This window comes from Molothrus ater, chromosome 11 (assembly GCF_012460135.2).
Source record: "Molothrus ater isolate BHLD 08-10-18 breed brown headed cowbird chromosome 11, BPBGC_Mater_1.1, whole genome shotgun sequence".
In the NCBI taxonomy this organism is placed as follows: Eukaryota; Metazoa; Chordata; class Aves; order Passeriformes; family Icteridae; genus Molothrus; species Molothrus ater.
Window position 1 is genome coordinate 5,333,233 of NC_050488.2, and position 12,969 is coordinate 5,346,201.

Here is a 12,969-nt window from a genome sequence, read left to right on the forward strand (position 1 = left end):
TGGCTCATGGAAGTGTTTTGGACAAGTGGAGCCTCTCCTGTTTAGGAGATGATGCTCTTGAAGGGTTTGTGCTGGTGCCAGGGACTTGAGCCCTGGGAGTGACAGCATGAGTGGGTTGCCCTCATGGGTATCTGCGCACATTTTCAATCTATTGTGCTATTTTGTAACACTCCTTAAAATGAACTAATTTTCTCTGTAGTGAGGGAAGGTGACCTGATCCATGGTGCTGCTCAGTCAAAACCCAGCAGTGGCTGTAACGAGGTGGCAGCAGGGCCGTGCTCTGCTGCTGGGGCAGGGACAAGTGATTGCCTTCCTGGAGAGGGGACAGCCTTCTCCACTGCAGAGGGGTATGGCGACTTCCCCTCCAGGAGCTGAGGTGTCCTCTCTGAAACACAGCTTTATCAAGTGGCTTTGTACAGTGGGCATTTGGCAGCATGGCCAGCTGGATGCAGCTTGTAGCTTGATCCGCTGAAAGGGTTTCTGCAGGGTGATGGACAGGGGGAAGGCTTGGAGCAGGTAACACAGCTGATGTGTCCACAGAGGCACTGCAGACAAAAAGACTTGGTCACCTTGCAACCTGAGAGACAGGAAATGAGCTGTGGTGAGAGAAGGGATGTTGCAGTAACTGAGGTGTAACTGAGGCAGTGAGGGTTTGGAGGTCTCCACAGTGAGTAAGAAGTGGCTTGGAGAGCGTATGCAACAGGAACCACAGGACACCCATGTGGGCCAGGGGAGACTCAAGACTCAAGATAGGATCTTAGTCAAGGATGGTCAAAGTCTGGCCTGAGTGTCCAGATGGTGTGAGGTTGTCCACAGTGCCTGACAAAGATGGTAGCTGTAGGGACTTGGGTCAAGAAGATTGCTGTTTACCCAGTTTCTTACCCTGGGAAGTAAAGAATGATCCTGCTTGGGACTCACACCAAGTGCTTTAGCTTGAATGGAAGGAGCTGGAGTGGGACTAAAGGGGTGTAAAGTGTCAGCACTGCATTTGGGATAGTGGAAGTGAAAATCAGGGAGACCAGTTTTCTTCTTAACATGAACTTGCATCCTTGTGCTCATACAGTTTGTGTGCATACTTGAGCATATATCATGTTAAACATTCCAGAGGTGTGCAGCACCTATAGGTGCTGGAGGAAGACACAGGTGACAGAAGGTTGTAGCAAACTTGGTACACACCTGGACAGCACGTGGCTCCCATGGGATGCACAGGATAATAACCCTGAGTTACACAGCATGAATGTGCTGAGTGGCTCCACTGTGACATTTGAATTTCAGCTCATCAAGTCACACTGTTTTTCTTTGCCCTTTGCTCTGAGTCACCCAGACTTACAGAGAGTTTGTGCATCTTTTGGTCCTAGATCAAGGGTTCAACTGTGCCTATGGTACAAATAACTTGTTTGTCTTCCAACTGTCTTTCTTTTTTCTGGGTTTTTGGGCAGGACTCTCGGGTGCTCTGTGAAGGGCTCACCTGTCATAGGGGTGATTCTGGCAGTGCTGGTTAGGTAACAGCACATGGTGCTGTCTTCATGGAGGAAACAATGAACCCTTTTCCTAAATCACTCTTTCAAGAGGAGTCCCTCAGAGTGCACTCTCAGATGGAGCATCCAGTTTCCATGTAAATTCTTGCCATTTTGGATTGGTGGTACTAACAACAAAATCTGGAAATGCGGAAGTTGATGGGGGAAGAGAAATTGAATCTTCTAAATTTCTCCCACATTTTGCTGAGCTCCTTTGAAGCAGTGGGGCTCCCATAGCTCCTTCCATTCTCCTGTCTGTTTTCATCTGTTTCAACTCTCCCTTCAGTTGAATCATCTCTCCTGGAGTAATTTCCTCCTCTTCTCTCATGACTCACAAGAGTGATGATGACTTCTTGAAACATATTTTTCAGCATCTGAGTCAGGTGGGACTCCATGTATTGGCAGGGGCAGGTGAGGAGGGAGAAATGGAGTCTCTCCTTGATGTAGGAATTGCCCTGTCACTCGTGTGCTCGCTCTCCTCAGGAGACGTTCCTGTCTCCTTTGCTGCAGGAGGGAGAAGAGATGCTGCCTGGGCCTCAGTGGGGCTTTGTAGGAAGGTGCTCACAAGCCTTTGGGCACACCATGGGTGCACAGCTCAGAGCACTGCTCTGATTAGGTGGTGATTCAGTCCAGTCATCAAAGGACCTGTTCTCCTCTGTTTCTAAGTGAAAATATTAATGTGTCTTTATTAAACTATGTGCAGAGCATTTATTAATACAGTTTCTTACCTTGTGTATTGCATTTCTAAGAGGCAAAAATCAACCCCAAGGAAACTGAACCTGTCTGGCCCTGAGAGCCATGGTGCAGCACTGTGGCATGGGTCTGGCACTAACAGGACACTCTGATTTCCCATGTGCATTTTGGAGGTGTGCTGGAGCCAGGGGTGTGTGGCAGAGAGGGTAATTGCTTCCTAAAATAAGGCACCTACAAGGGGCTGGTTATTTGGATGCTGTCTCTCCCTTTTTGTTCCAGAGCATCATATCAGATGACAGTCTCATCATGGGACAGAAAACCTCCTAGGGAGGTGTTTTTGCAAGCCCCACCTGTTCCACCTGGCACTGGAGTACTTACACCTGGATCCTGGGGGACTTCTACCCCATGTTCCACAAAACGGCTTCTGTTTGACATGGATTTGCACCAGCACTAATTGCCTTTTTCAGTGTCCTTTGATGATTCCATTGTTTCAAGCCTGGCCTCCCAGTCACCTTTGGGCTCTGTACTTCCAGCTGCTTTTTATTCCCAATATTTAAGAGGAGGGGAGATAAAAAAGATGGCCTTCAATACCAAAAATGCATCTAATTTCCTTTGAATTGGAAGTAAAAGACTAAGGTGGAGTGACTCCTGAAGGAGATGACATTACATTTACCCAGTGTACTGCACTGTGGGGAAGTTCCAGAGCTACAGTGAGGTGTAAGGAAGCAATAGACTTAATAGACCTCCCTGGCTGGGAGGGAGTTTAGTGGGCTGCTCTTGTCCACACTCATGAGCTTGTCCTTGTTAGGGCTAAAAAAGATTTCGTAAGATGTGGGAAGGAGTGAGGTGCCATGTTACCAAATAAGTACAAATCCCCCTTGGGTTTTCCTTGTGCTGGGAATCACAGCTGGATGGCTCATGGCTTTACATCATCTGAGACTAGAACTCATCAGGTTGGTTTTTTGCCAAGCAGATTATTTGTCACTTTTTCAACTTTATTTCCTATCTCTTTAGTTTTTCAGTGTGTTCAGACCCCTCTTTGCCTTTGTATGTGCCCAGAGAGATATGTACAGGCTGGGGCTTCTTTGGGAGCTTGTTTGGGAGACCAGATGTTGGAGTTTGCTGTTGGTGGAGCACTAAGTGAGCCATGGAAAACCATCAGCTGAAGGTGGGGTTGGTGTGGGTCCATATTCCCAAACCCAAGGGGCACTTTTCCTTTCTTTTAGAATACTATGTCAAGTGCCTGAGCAACGCTTCCAGGTCTGTTCTCTCCTGAAGCTCTGCAGACTGGGGGAGAAGGAAGTTGTGATGTGATGGAGGAGGAGGCTGAGAGGTGGAAATTTTAGATCCTAGGATATGTTTTAAGATTGTTTCTCCTTTTTATATAGTTCTTGTGAAGGCTGCTTTTGGATGCTGACTGCTTCATTCTTCACATGTTTAACCACAGACAATTTGCTTTGCCTCCTGAGAGCGACACATCCCACAGTTTACTGAGTAGGTTATGCCCTGAAGTGAACTATTCATATACTGTGACCAGCCTAAAGATTACTGTCTGTGCTGGTGGCCTTCCCCCATCTCCAGAAAGAGCCCTGCTGATCCACAAACCATGGTATGGATGCCTGCAGGCTCTCACATTGCCCCAGTGGTGACATGGTTGGGCTGGTGTTTTCTCCACAGAGCTGATTCAGTTTTGCAGGTTGTGCATCACTGGCACAATCTTTTGAGTTAAGGTGAAGTTTGTTGTATTTCCTGTGGACCTCAGCTGTGTTCAGTATTAAATTTGATGTGTTGAGCAGACGTGCAGCAAAATGGCATTTTGTGTACCAGAATCTATAATGTGTACTGTGTACATCTGTATGTACCTTAGGTAGATGTAGGTGTGTGCAACAGGTTTGGTGCCCCTTGGCCCTGGTGATGAGAGCACTAACAGCAATTAGCAGGAGTAAGAGGAAGGATTGTGGGGGTTTTTAATTGTATTTTTGTGACATTTAATAGCATATTTTTGTTGCTGTGTATTTAGCTCCAGTGTGGAATGAGCATCTGAGGGAAAGCAGAGGTTTGGCTGGAGGGCTCAGTGGTAGGTTTCAAGGTTCTTGTTCCTTCAGCTAAGGTGTAGGAGGTCACAATATATTTTACTCAGATTTTACTGCAACCTGAGTAGTAAAATCTAAACTTGGCATTAGACATTTTCTTTTGGCAGAAAAAAGAATACAAAGGACAAGACTGGGGATTTCCTGTATTTTGAAAGCATCCTGCAGGGAAGTCTGGCTGGGTTTCCTGTGGCTACAAAGCCTGGGGTAATGTGGCTGTAGGTGTTCCCATCCTTCTTTACCTTGGATCCCAAGGGAAAGAGGTTGGAAGAGCTGGGAGAAAAGGTGGCTGGTCTGGAGGTGCTTAGGGTTTTGTACTGCCTTAACCCTATTTTGCTGATTTGTCTCATGTTTCCACTCCTCAGCCTTGAGTTTTCCCACTTACTGGCGTTTTTTTCTGGCATGTTTCTTCTGAAGAGTTGATGCACTTAGTACTCAGCCATGCTTTAGGATCCTGTGATGAAAGGTGAGGTGAGAGTTTGGTGTGTTACCACAAAGTACTGACCAAATCAGCTTCTCAGTGTGAAGCTGGTCAGGAGGCATTGCAGGAGGGAGGAGCTCAGGCCAGTTGTGCTTTCAGTCCTTGTTGAACACTCAGTGCATTACTGCTCAACTGGGACTAGTTCCAAGCTCCATTTGAGCCTGGCCCAAGCATATATCAAGAGTGCAGAGGGGATTTAATTGGACAGGTTTATCCCTTTAACAATTCTGATAGCCCTGAGATTTCCCTTGTAGGTTTGTGGTGAATGGAGCCTTTATCAGTTTCTGGTCCCTGATAGGGACAATAAAAAGTGCCACCTGTCTGACAAGCTGCAAAAATTGGCATACAGCAAAGCATCTCTCAGCCCAGATGGGAGCATCTCCCTGCTCCCTCCTCTCTCAGCAGCAGAGGCACTGACCTCTGTCACAGCATGGGCTGGTAGAAAATCATCAGGAAATCTTCTCTCCTTCACTGTTGGGGTTGTTGCTGTCCTCTGGTCTTGGTGGCAGGCAGCAAAAAGAGTCAGCATTCAGCAGAAGCAGCCCTGGGGCTGTACTGGATTTCTCCTTTGTTTCTGGCAGAACAAGGTCCTGTTGCCATCTCCCTGCACTGTGGAGCTGTCTGAAGGATGTTGAACCAGGTGAAGTCATTGAAGTGTTTAACTGGAGAGCTCCCAGGCCAGGAGAGGGAGGCCCTCCTGAGCTGCAAGGCACCGGGGTTCACTTTGGCCGGCACCATGTGGGGCCAAACCCTGGTGGATTTCCCTCCAGCAGTGTGGTACAGCCCTGGCTTTGACTTGAAGGGGGACTTCTGGGCATGTCAGAAGGCTACCAGTGGTCACACTGGGGCTTGCTGGGTCCCAGCTAAGGGACATGTTATCTGTCTTGCCTAGACAGCAAAATGGGGTAGGAGAGAGGGAATAAACATAGCTCAGGTGAGCTCTGACACAGCCTGTGGGTTTGGTGAGGTGTGGGGCTTCATGCCTCATGCACTCCTGCACCATTCCAGCTGCATGGCCACAGACAGGAGCTCTTGAGTTGGTGGAGTAAGGACAACAATCACCAATCCTGCACGTGCTGAAGTACAAACTATTTAAAGGCAGGACCTCTGTGCTTTCTTATTTCATAGTGACAAATCCAGCCCTCTTCCCACTTCTTCGGTAATTGCTGGTTGGTGGTTTTTGTTTTTAATTCTATTTTTGATTTGCTCCTAATCAAATCCTGGCTGACAGTCCCCGTGTGTTTGTTTATTTATTTATTTATTCATTTGTGCATATGTGTGTGTGTGCCTTCTCCTGCCTCACAATTGTTCTTGTGCTGGACCTGCTCCAGTAATCCAATTTGAATCCAGTCTCCCAGGTCTGGAATTCTAATTTACAGATTGCAGAGGGGAGTTAAACAATGCCCACACACCAGGATGGGGGTTGATTGTCTAATCTAATCAGGAACAATCAGATGTTTGTAACAAGTCTATCAAACCTGTATTGGGCCAGTTTGCTGAGCGATGTAACCGGCGTTAATGGTGCTAACACGATTTAGGGCTTCCTGCACTTTCATGCAGATTACATTGAACGTTTCCCTTTCTTCTCCCATGAACACTTGGCAGCAGCCCAGCCCGATGGGCTCTGCGACCTGGTGAGCTGCTGGGTGCCCTCTGGGGCAGCAGAGGTTTGCCAGGACCCAGGGGCTGCTGTCCCTGTGGCACTGCTCACACTGAGCTCCTGGGATGATCCTGTTTTGTGGCACACGTACAAGGAATGGACTCGGTGCCACCAGTGCATCTGGAATCACAGATGGGAGAGTGAAAACTGATGGTCCTGACCTGATAGGGTCTTCAGTGAGTCTCCACAGCAGATCCCCAGCCCTGTGCATGGCTGTGGGTAAAGAACAGGTGAAGAAACCTTTGTCCTCCCTTGCCCTTGACAGACTGAGGCTGTTGTTTCTGCTACTTGCTGTAAGAAGTCTGGACAGCTGGTGTTTAAAGAAAACACCTGTCTGGTTTTGCTTTTCTATGCCCTTTCAGGGCCCTAAAGCAAAAGAGGAGGCAAAACCAGCTCTGTGAACAAGATGATGTCTCTTAGTATAGCTCTCCAACCCAGAGCAGAGCTTCCTTCCCTGCGCAAATAAATATTTGCCTGACTTTGCCCTTCCTGAAGACTGAAATACCCGTCTGGTCCCTTGCCCTGTCAAGAGGTGAGCTGGTTCTCACGCTCCAGGTCTGTAGCACTTAGCTCTGCACTCGCTGCCTTTGCCCAGCGATTTATTTTAGGTTTATGGCTTCCTCCCTGCCCGAGCATCCTCCCCGAGCGCTGCGCTCGTCCCGGATCGCGGCTCACAGCCCTGCTGGGCTTTCAGCCTGAGCAAAGCCTGCCCTCACAGCCTCTCTCTGAGTGCTGCCAGCCTGGTTTGCACACACAGGAGCGGGAATAGGAGCTCTCTATTCCTGGGAATAAGAACTGACTTTTCTTGGAGGGTTTAATTGCTGTGTGTGCCTTGCCTTCCTGCACTCCGCACCCCTTGCTGTGAGGAGCCCAGACACCCCTGAGACCAGGAGGAGAGAAGGATGAAGTAGTCCTTAAAGGGTGTTTCGTATTAGACAGCAGTTTCCATGCTGTTTTTCAGTTTTTCCTGTTTTTTCCAGCACAGGAGGAGATGGCTGAAACCATTGGTGTGGGCAGGGGATTTGTAGCAGGTGTAGAGCTTGGCTTTCTCAGAGCTCTGGTCCTTCAGCTTGGTCCTTTCCCTCTCAGGATCCCAAGGTCTGGCAGGGCTGTGCTCTAAGAGGAGGCATTTGGAGGTTCTGAAAGGGTAAAAGCAGATGGGTATGACTTATTGGTCTATCTGGGAGGATAGATATAGATATAAACTGGTGAGTGATGCAGAAGAGGAGGAGGTCACTGAGGGAATTTGTGCTAGGGAAGGGAATTATCATTTAATTCTTTATAGAACAACCTTTAAACACGATTGGGAATATATGCTTGCAATGATAGCAAAATAAAAGAAACCATGTCACTGAAAAAGGGATTTATTTGAATTTTCTTGGTTAATTTTGGCATGAGAAAATGCATTTCCATGGCAGTTTGGTACCTGGAGTTGCTTCTGCACCCTGTCCTGTGACTCTGTAATCTCTGCACAGTGGGAGAGGGTGAGAGGGGGATCTTTATTTCCCCAGGGTTTCCTGTAGGTTTTCATAGAGTGTGTGCTTCTGCACTTACAGGCATGCTCTCAGTCCCTGTGGGTTCAGCCCCTGCCCTCCATGATGCTGTACATCCTCAGAGAGCTCTGCAAATCCCAAGATCCTGGGCAGAAAAACCTCCAACCTATTTATTCTTGTTTAATGCTTTTCCCCTTGAATATTTCAAATGCATCTTTTGGGGTGGAAGACTCATATTGAATGGGAGTAATTGACCTGGGACAGTGAATCATTTTGAGTTTATTTCAGGTGGAATGAGGATTATTTTTTAAGGGTTTCATCCTCAGGCTGAACTAAAATCAGTTATTTGTATAGCTGTGTTTACAGGCAGGTAGTGAAGTTAAAGACTAATGAGTGAGGGGATGGAGGCTTGGTCCTGGAGGTTAATGGACTTGCATGAAGCTTTTTTGTCTCAAAAGCTCTCTTCAAATCCCTCTCTTTTTTTTTTTTCCCCTAAAGAATGTGGATTTAGCAAGTTTCATTTCTGCAGCCCTCACACCCCAGATGAGCTTTGGCAGAGTTTATCTCAGTAGGTCTCTGCACAGGAGTGATTGAACAGCAGGGCTGGCTGCAGGTGAGGAGCAGAGGCAGCCCCCAAGGTGCCTTGCATGATGAGGGTTCAGCTTGGCTCCGGGCACGTGGTGCTGTGCTGGCACAGGAGCTGGCACAGTGTGCTCCCTGCCCTGGGGTGTGCCCACCAGGACCCTGCTTTCTGTCCCACAGGAATTTGCTTTGCATCCACTGAAGCTTTCATGGAGTGGGTCTGAAATCCATCAGCATCCCCCCCTACCCCATAGCAGGGAGCTATTCTATATTCCCAGAGCAGCTGATGTCCATTAAATGTTTGAGTGACACTACAACAATGTGTAAAATATCAGTGATAAGGATCTAGCAAATCTTAATAAAAAAAAGGCGACAAGAATGTAAATTGCACATACAATTGTGATAAAGAGCCAGAGATAACATTAAAGAGATTGTATCAATTTAATGCAAGTTTTGTGCCAAAGCCTGTCATCTGCTCTTTGAAGAGGAGTTGTTGGGAGCCTTGATATTCCAGCAGACAGTGCTCAAATCATCCCAGTGCTCTGGAGCGGCCGTCCCTGCAGCCAGCGTGCTGTGTGGAAGCTGTCTGCTTGCTGAGGATTAATGGAAACCTTTCCTGCCTCTACAATAAAAATAATGTTCTTGGAAAAAAATAAAGTGCCCTTCTGCCTGCTGGCCTTTGGGTCCGTCAAAATGCAATTAAAAAGCAGCTTAATACAGACTTGCAATGAGAAATCTGTCAGCATTCAGATGCACGATCTGAAGTGAAAGCAACATGAAAAGGTTGAGAGTGAAAATATTTAACTGTGCACCTGCCTGCCTGCCTGGTGCTGCTCATGGAGCCACCAGCTGAACTGGGACATGAGGGGCTGGAACTGGGGTAACTGGGGGAGCTGGAGCAGCTTCACAGACAGAGCTGGGCTGCAGCAGTGCTGGTGAGGGCACAGGAGCTCCTCCATGACCCAGCCTGATGTGTGTCTGATTGCCTGCCCCTGTTTGCTGGGCTGGTGTAGCTCCTGTATGCCCTGGGTTTCTGTCCCTCCTCTGCTGTTTAGGGTGTGCTACATCTCTGAAAGTGGGCAGGTGACTGCAGTAAGGGCTATTGGAAGTACCCTACAGGTTTGATGGAAGGGGTAACTCTAGTTTTCTGTGCAGGACTGCCAGCTATAGGTCAGTATTGTGTCTGCCAAAATGTCTTCCCAAAATTTTAAGCATAATAATGGGAGCTGATTTTAAATGGTGGTTAGCTTGTTTTTTTCTGCAGGCATGATAATTAAAAAAAATCCTATAAGTAAAGCTAATAATTCCATAGCAAGTGAAGGATTTTAAGGGCTGGGAGTGAAATCTGAACACAGGTCTCCAGTGGCTGCTTGGTTTTGGTAGACAAAAGTGAACTTTGTCTTTGGCTGCCCCTTGTGTGATGCTACCTGCACAAGGGTGAGTGAAATCCACCCCAGCTCTGCACGAAGAGCTGTTGGAGCAACAACAACTTGATGGGAGCAGTGTTTCAGCGGGATGCCAGTAGATGGCACAGCTTTTATATCAGCTAATTATGCAGGGAGCCAGCGCCGGTCCGGGCTGCTCCTGTGGCTCATCTGAGCCCTGCCTCACTCTCCACTCACACAGATGAAGATGTCTCTGCTGGTCTGCCTGAAATTGAGGAACTTGGATAAGATATGGAAGGTGTTGAGCTTGTCAGCATTGTGGAGCAGTGGGAAGCCTGGGGAGGAGGAGATAAGAATCTTGTGCTTGGGTGAGTGTGGGAGCAGAGAAGCAAAATTCAAGATAGTGGTAGTGTGGCTTCCCAAGTGCATTCCAGCAAGTGCTGTATTCCCTTTGTGTCGATGTATTTGACTGCTCCAGCTTTATGCATGGGGAAACTGAGGCCTGGAGAGATCATTCTTTGTCTTTGATACACCCTGGAATAAGAGCTGTGCTTCCTAATTAAGTTCTGGAACTTTTAGCTCCAAGGTGTCCTTCATGCGTGATTAGGACAATAGCATCTCCCTGGAGCTCAAAGCTCCTTCTCTCAGCTCTGCTCCTGTTTGGTGCTATTGTTCCCTGGCCACTTCAGGCTTTGAATGTGAATTTTTTTAGCAGTTTAGCAATTTTCTGCACCCTTTTGAAAGAGGAAGAGTTGAACACATCCTAAATCTTCTCCCTGTGTGATGTTGCCCAGCTGTTTTGTGCCTCCCCTCAACCAAAGCAGCCGTCTGGCCTGTTCAGGGATGAGCTTGTGGCTCTTGCTGGAGAGTTGGCCCCTGGAGTTGGGAGAGTTGCTCAAGTACAGTAAGACAGCCCTGATATACAGGGGAGGAAACTGCCCATCCCTCTGTGTCCCTCTCCTGGGAGATGAGCAGAGATCCCAGCATCAGAAGCATTCTTTCTTCCTACCTTCTGCCTGCTGAAGAACTTCTTTTCATGACTGGAGTTGATTCTTGCAAGTGGATGGGAAGGATATATCCCAAATCTTGAAGGCCTGGTGTGTACATAGACTATAAACCAGAGTGTATGTATGTGATTCTGTAAATAGAGTTGTCACTCTAAAAGAAATGGGGTTTCTAGTGCTTGTCAGATAATTTTAAAACCATTTTTATTACTAGATTACATTCTGAGATAAAGTTTATTGTAGCAAAAAAGAGGGAAGGTGTAGGATTTGACTGCAGATTTGGAAATGCACTTAAAAACTTATGAAGAGTTTTTGAACCTTAGCTGAGGGCAGGCTGTCTGCTTCAGGGTCTTCCTCCAGGGCATCTCCTGCCCAGCACATTTAAAGGATGATCTCTTGATTTTGGTGCAAACTCTGCCCTAGCATGTCACCTTTTATAATCAAGCCATGACATAACATGCAGACACTGGCACAGGAGCTCCAGCTCACGAATCTGTGTCCTGTGTGGGGGGCAGAAACCCTTCCAGGGGTCCTCAGGAACTCCATGTTCCCTGAATGTGGCTCTTCAGCAACTGCCATAAGGATTTTGTGTCAAAACTGAGGATCAATCCTGGCATGTGTTGACTTTGTTCTTCCCATTCTCTCCCCCATAACCATTGATCCTAAAATATTTTTCTCTAGTTCTATCCTTTTTCTGTGCTCTTACTTTTAGCACTACATCTGCAAGCAACAGAAAACACTGTGTAGGTGCCAACTCTTTTCTTAGCTATTCCTTGCAGATACGAGCAGCATCCCATTTTCCACCCAGCCTCTTCTGTCTTTTCCCCCTAGATGTTCCTAGTGGTATTTGTCTACCTTTTATATGTACCAGTGGCAAAGTTAACAGGGTGTTGTTCTCTTGATGCAGAGAAAACAGCAGTCATCTCCTCCTGCCAGACTTGGGCTGCAGAGTTGAGTTGGTTTGCATCTCCCTGCTCCACCTCCCATCCTAGTTTAGGGCACTGCAAGCACATCACAGACTGGATGCTGGAAGAAGCAGGAGCTTTGCAAGTGCCTCCTAAACTCCACAGCTGCTTGCAGGGCAGAGGTAGCTGGAGTGGCAAGGAGAAAATTAGCTTTAACCCTGAGACTTGCACAGACCTCTGTTTACCATAACATCTGGCTATTAAAAAACTAGATTAATTCTGCATGCAGACTAATGCAGAAAGTCCACACTGCCTTGACATTGGAGTTTTTGTGTCTCTCCTACTCCCAGCCCATCTCAAACCCAGAACCTCTGCAAGGTCCCATTCTGAGTAGCTGCTTTTCTCCCTCTGTGCTGAGCATCCCTAAAACCTGGGTATAATAGCATCCCTGCTAATTATATCACTGCAGATTTATTTCATGGTAATATTATAGCTGGCCTCAGGCATCACCACTATCATTGGAAAACATCGAACGATCACAGCTTCTGAGCTGCCTCCATTAAACCTGGGAGAAGCGTCTGGGCCTGTTTATAAGTTTGTCTTTTGATGAGAGGCAGGGATTGATGAGCTGGTGGCTGTGAGGTTTGCAGAAGGTGCCCTGGAGGGAAGCTTCCCTCGTCAGGCAGCCATAAGGTGCAGATGGTGGGATCGCGAGCGGAATGCAGACACAGCCAGGGGAGCGGGGTAGGAGCGTCACCTTCATCCATCCAGGCAGCACCACCCTGTGCCAGGGCTGCCCAGAGTTCCACAGGGGGTGGCTCCATACCTCAAATCAGCGCTGCTGGCAGCTTGGCTGGAGGTGCTCCCAGGGAAAAGGGGGCATTTTGGGTCTTGTGATGCTTTCTGCTGACAGTCTTGGAGCTAGGGCAGAAGAAAAGGCACAAATACCACTGCCATTTTGCAACAAAAAAAAAAGGAAGAAAAACAATTCAAGAGTTTTCTCTATATATTCCTTGCTAGAAATAAAATTAGTCCTGTGACCAATGTGCTGGGCTACTGAGGCCTTCTGGCATGAGCATAGCTGAAGGTCAGTGCTGCATCCCTAGGGCTGTTCTGTTCTTGGGAGCCAAGCCTGTGGCTGCTTGCTGCTCCAGGCTGT

At 47.6% G+C, this 12,969-nt stretch overlaps 1 protein-coding gene across 2 annotated transcripts in view; it reads left to right on the forward strand.

The window, feature by feature from the left end:
- CACNA2D2 (calcium voltage-gated channel auxiliary subunit alpha2delta 2) overlaps positions 1 to 12,969 on the forward strand; it is a 211,778-nt gene that overhangs the window by 82,981 nt on the left and 115,828 nt on the right. The window lies entirely within an intron of this gene.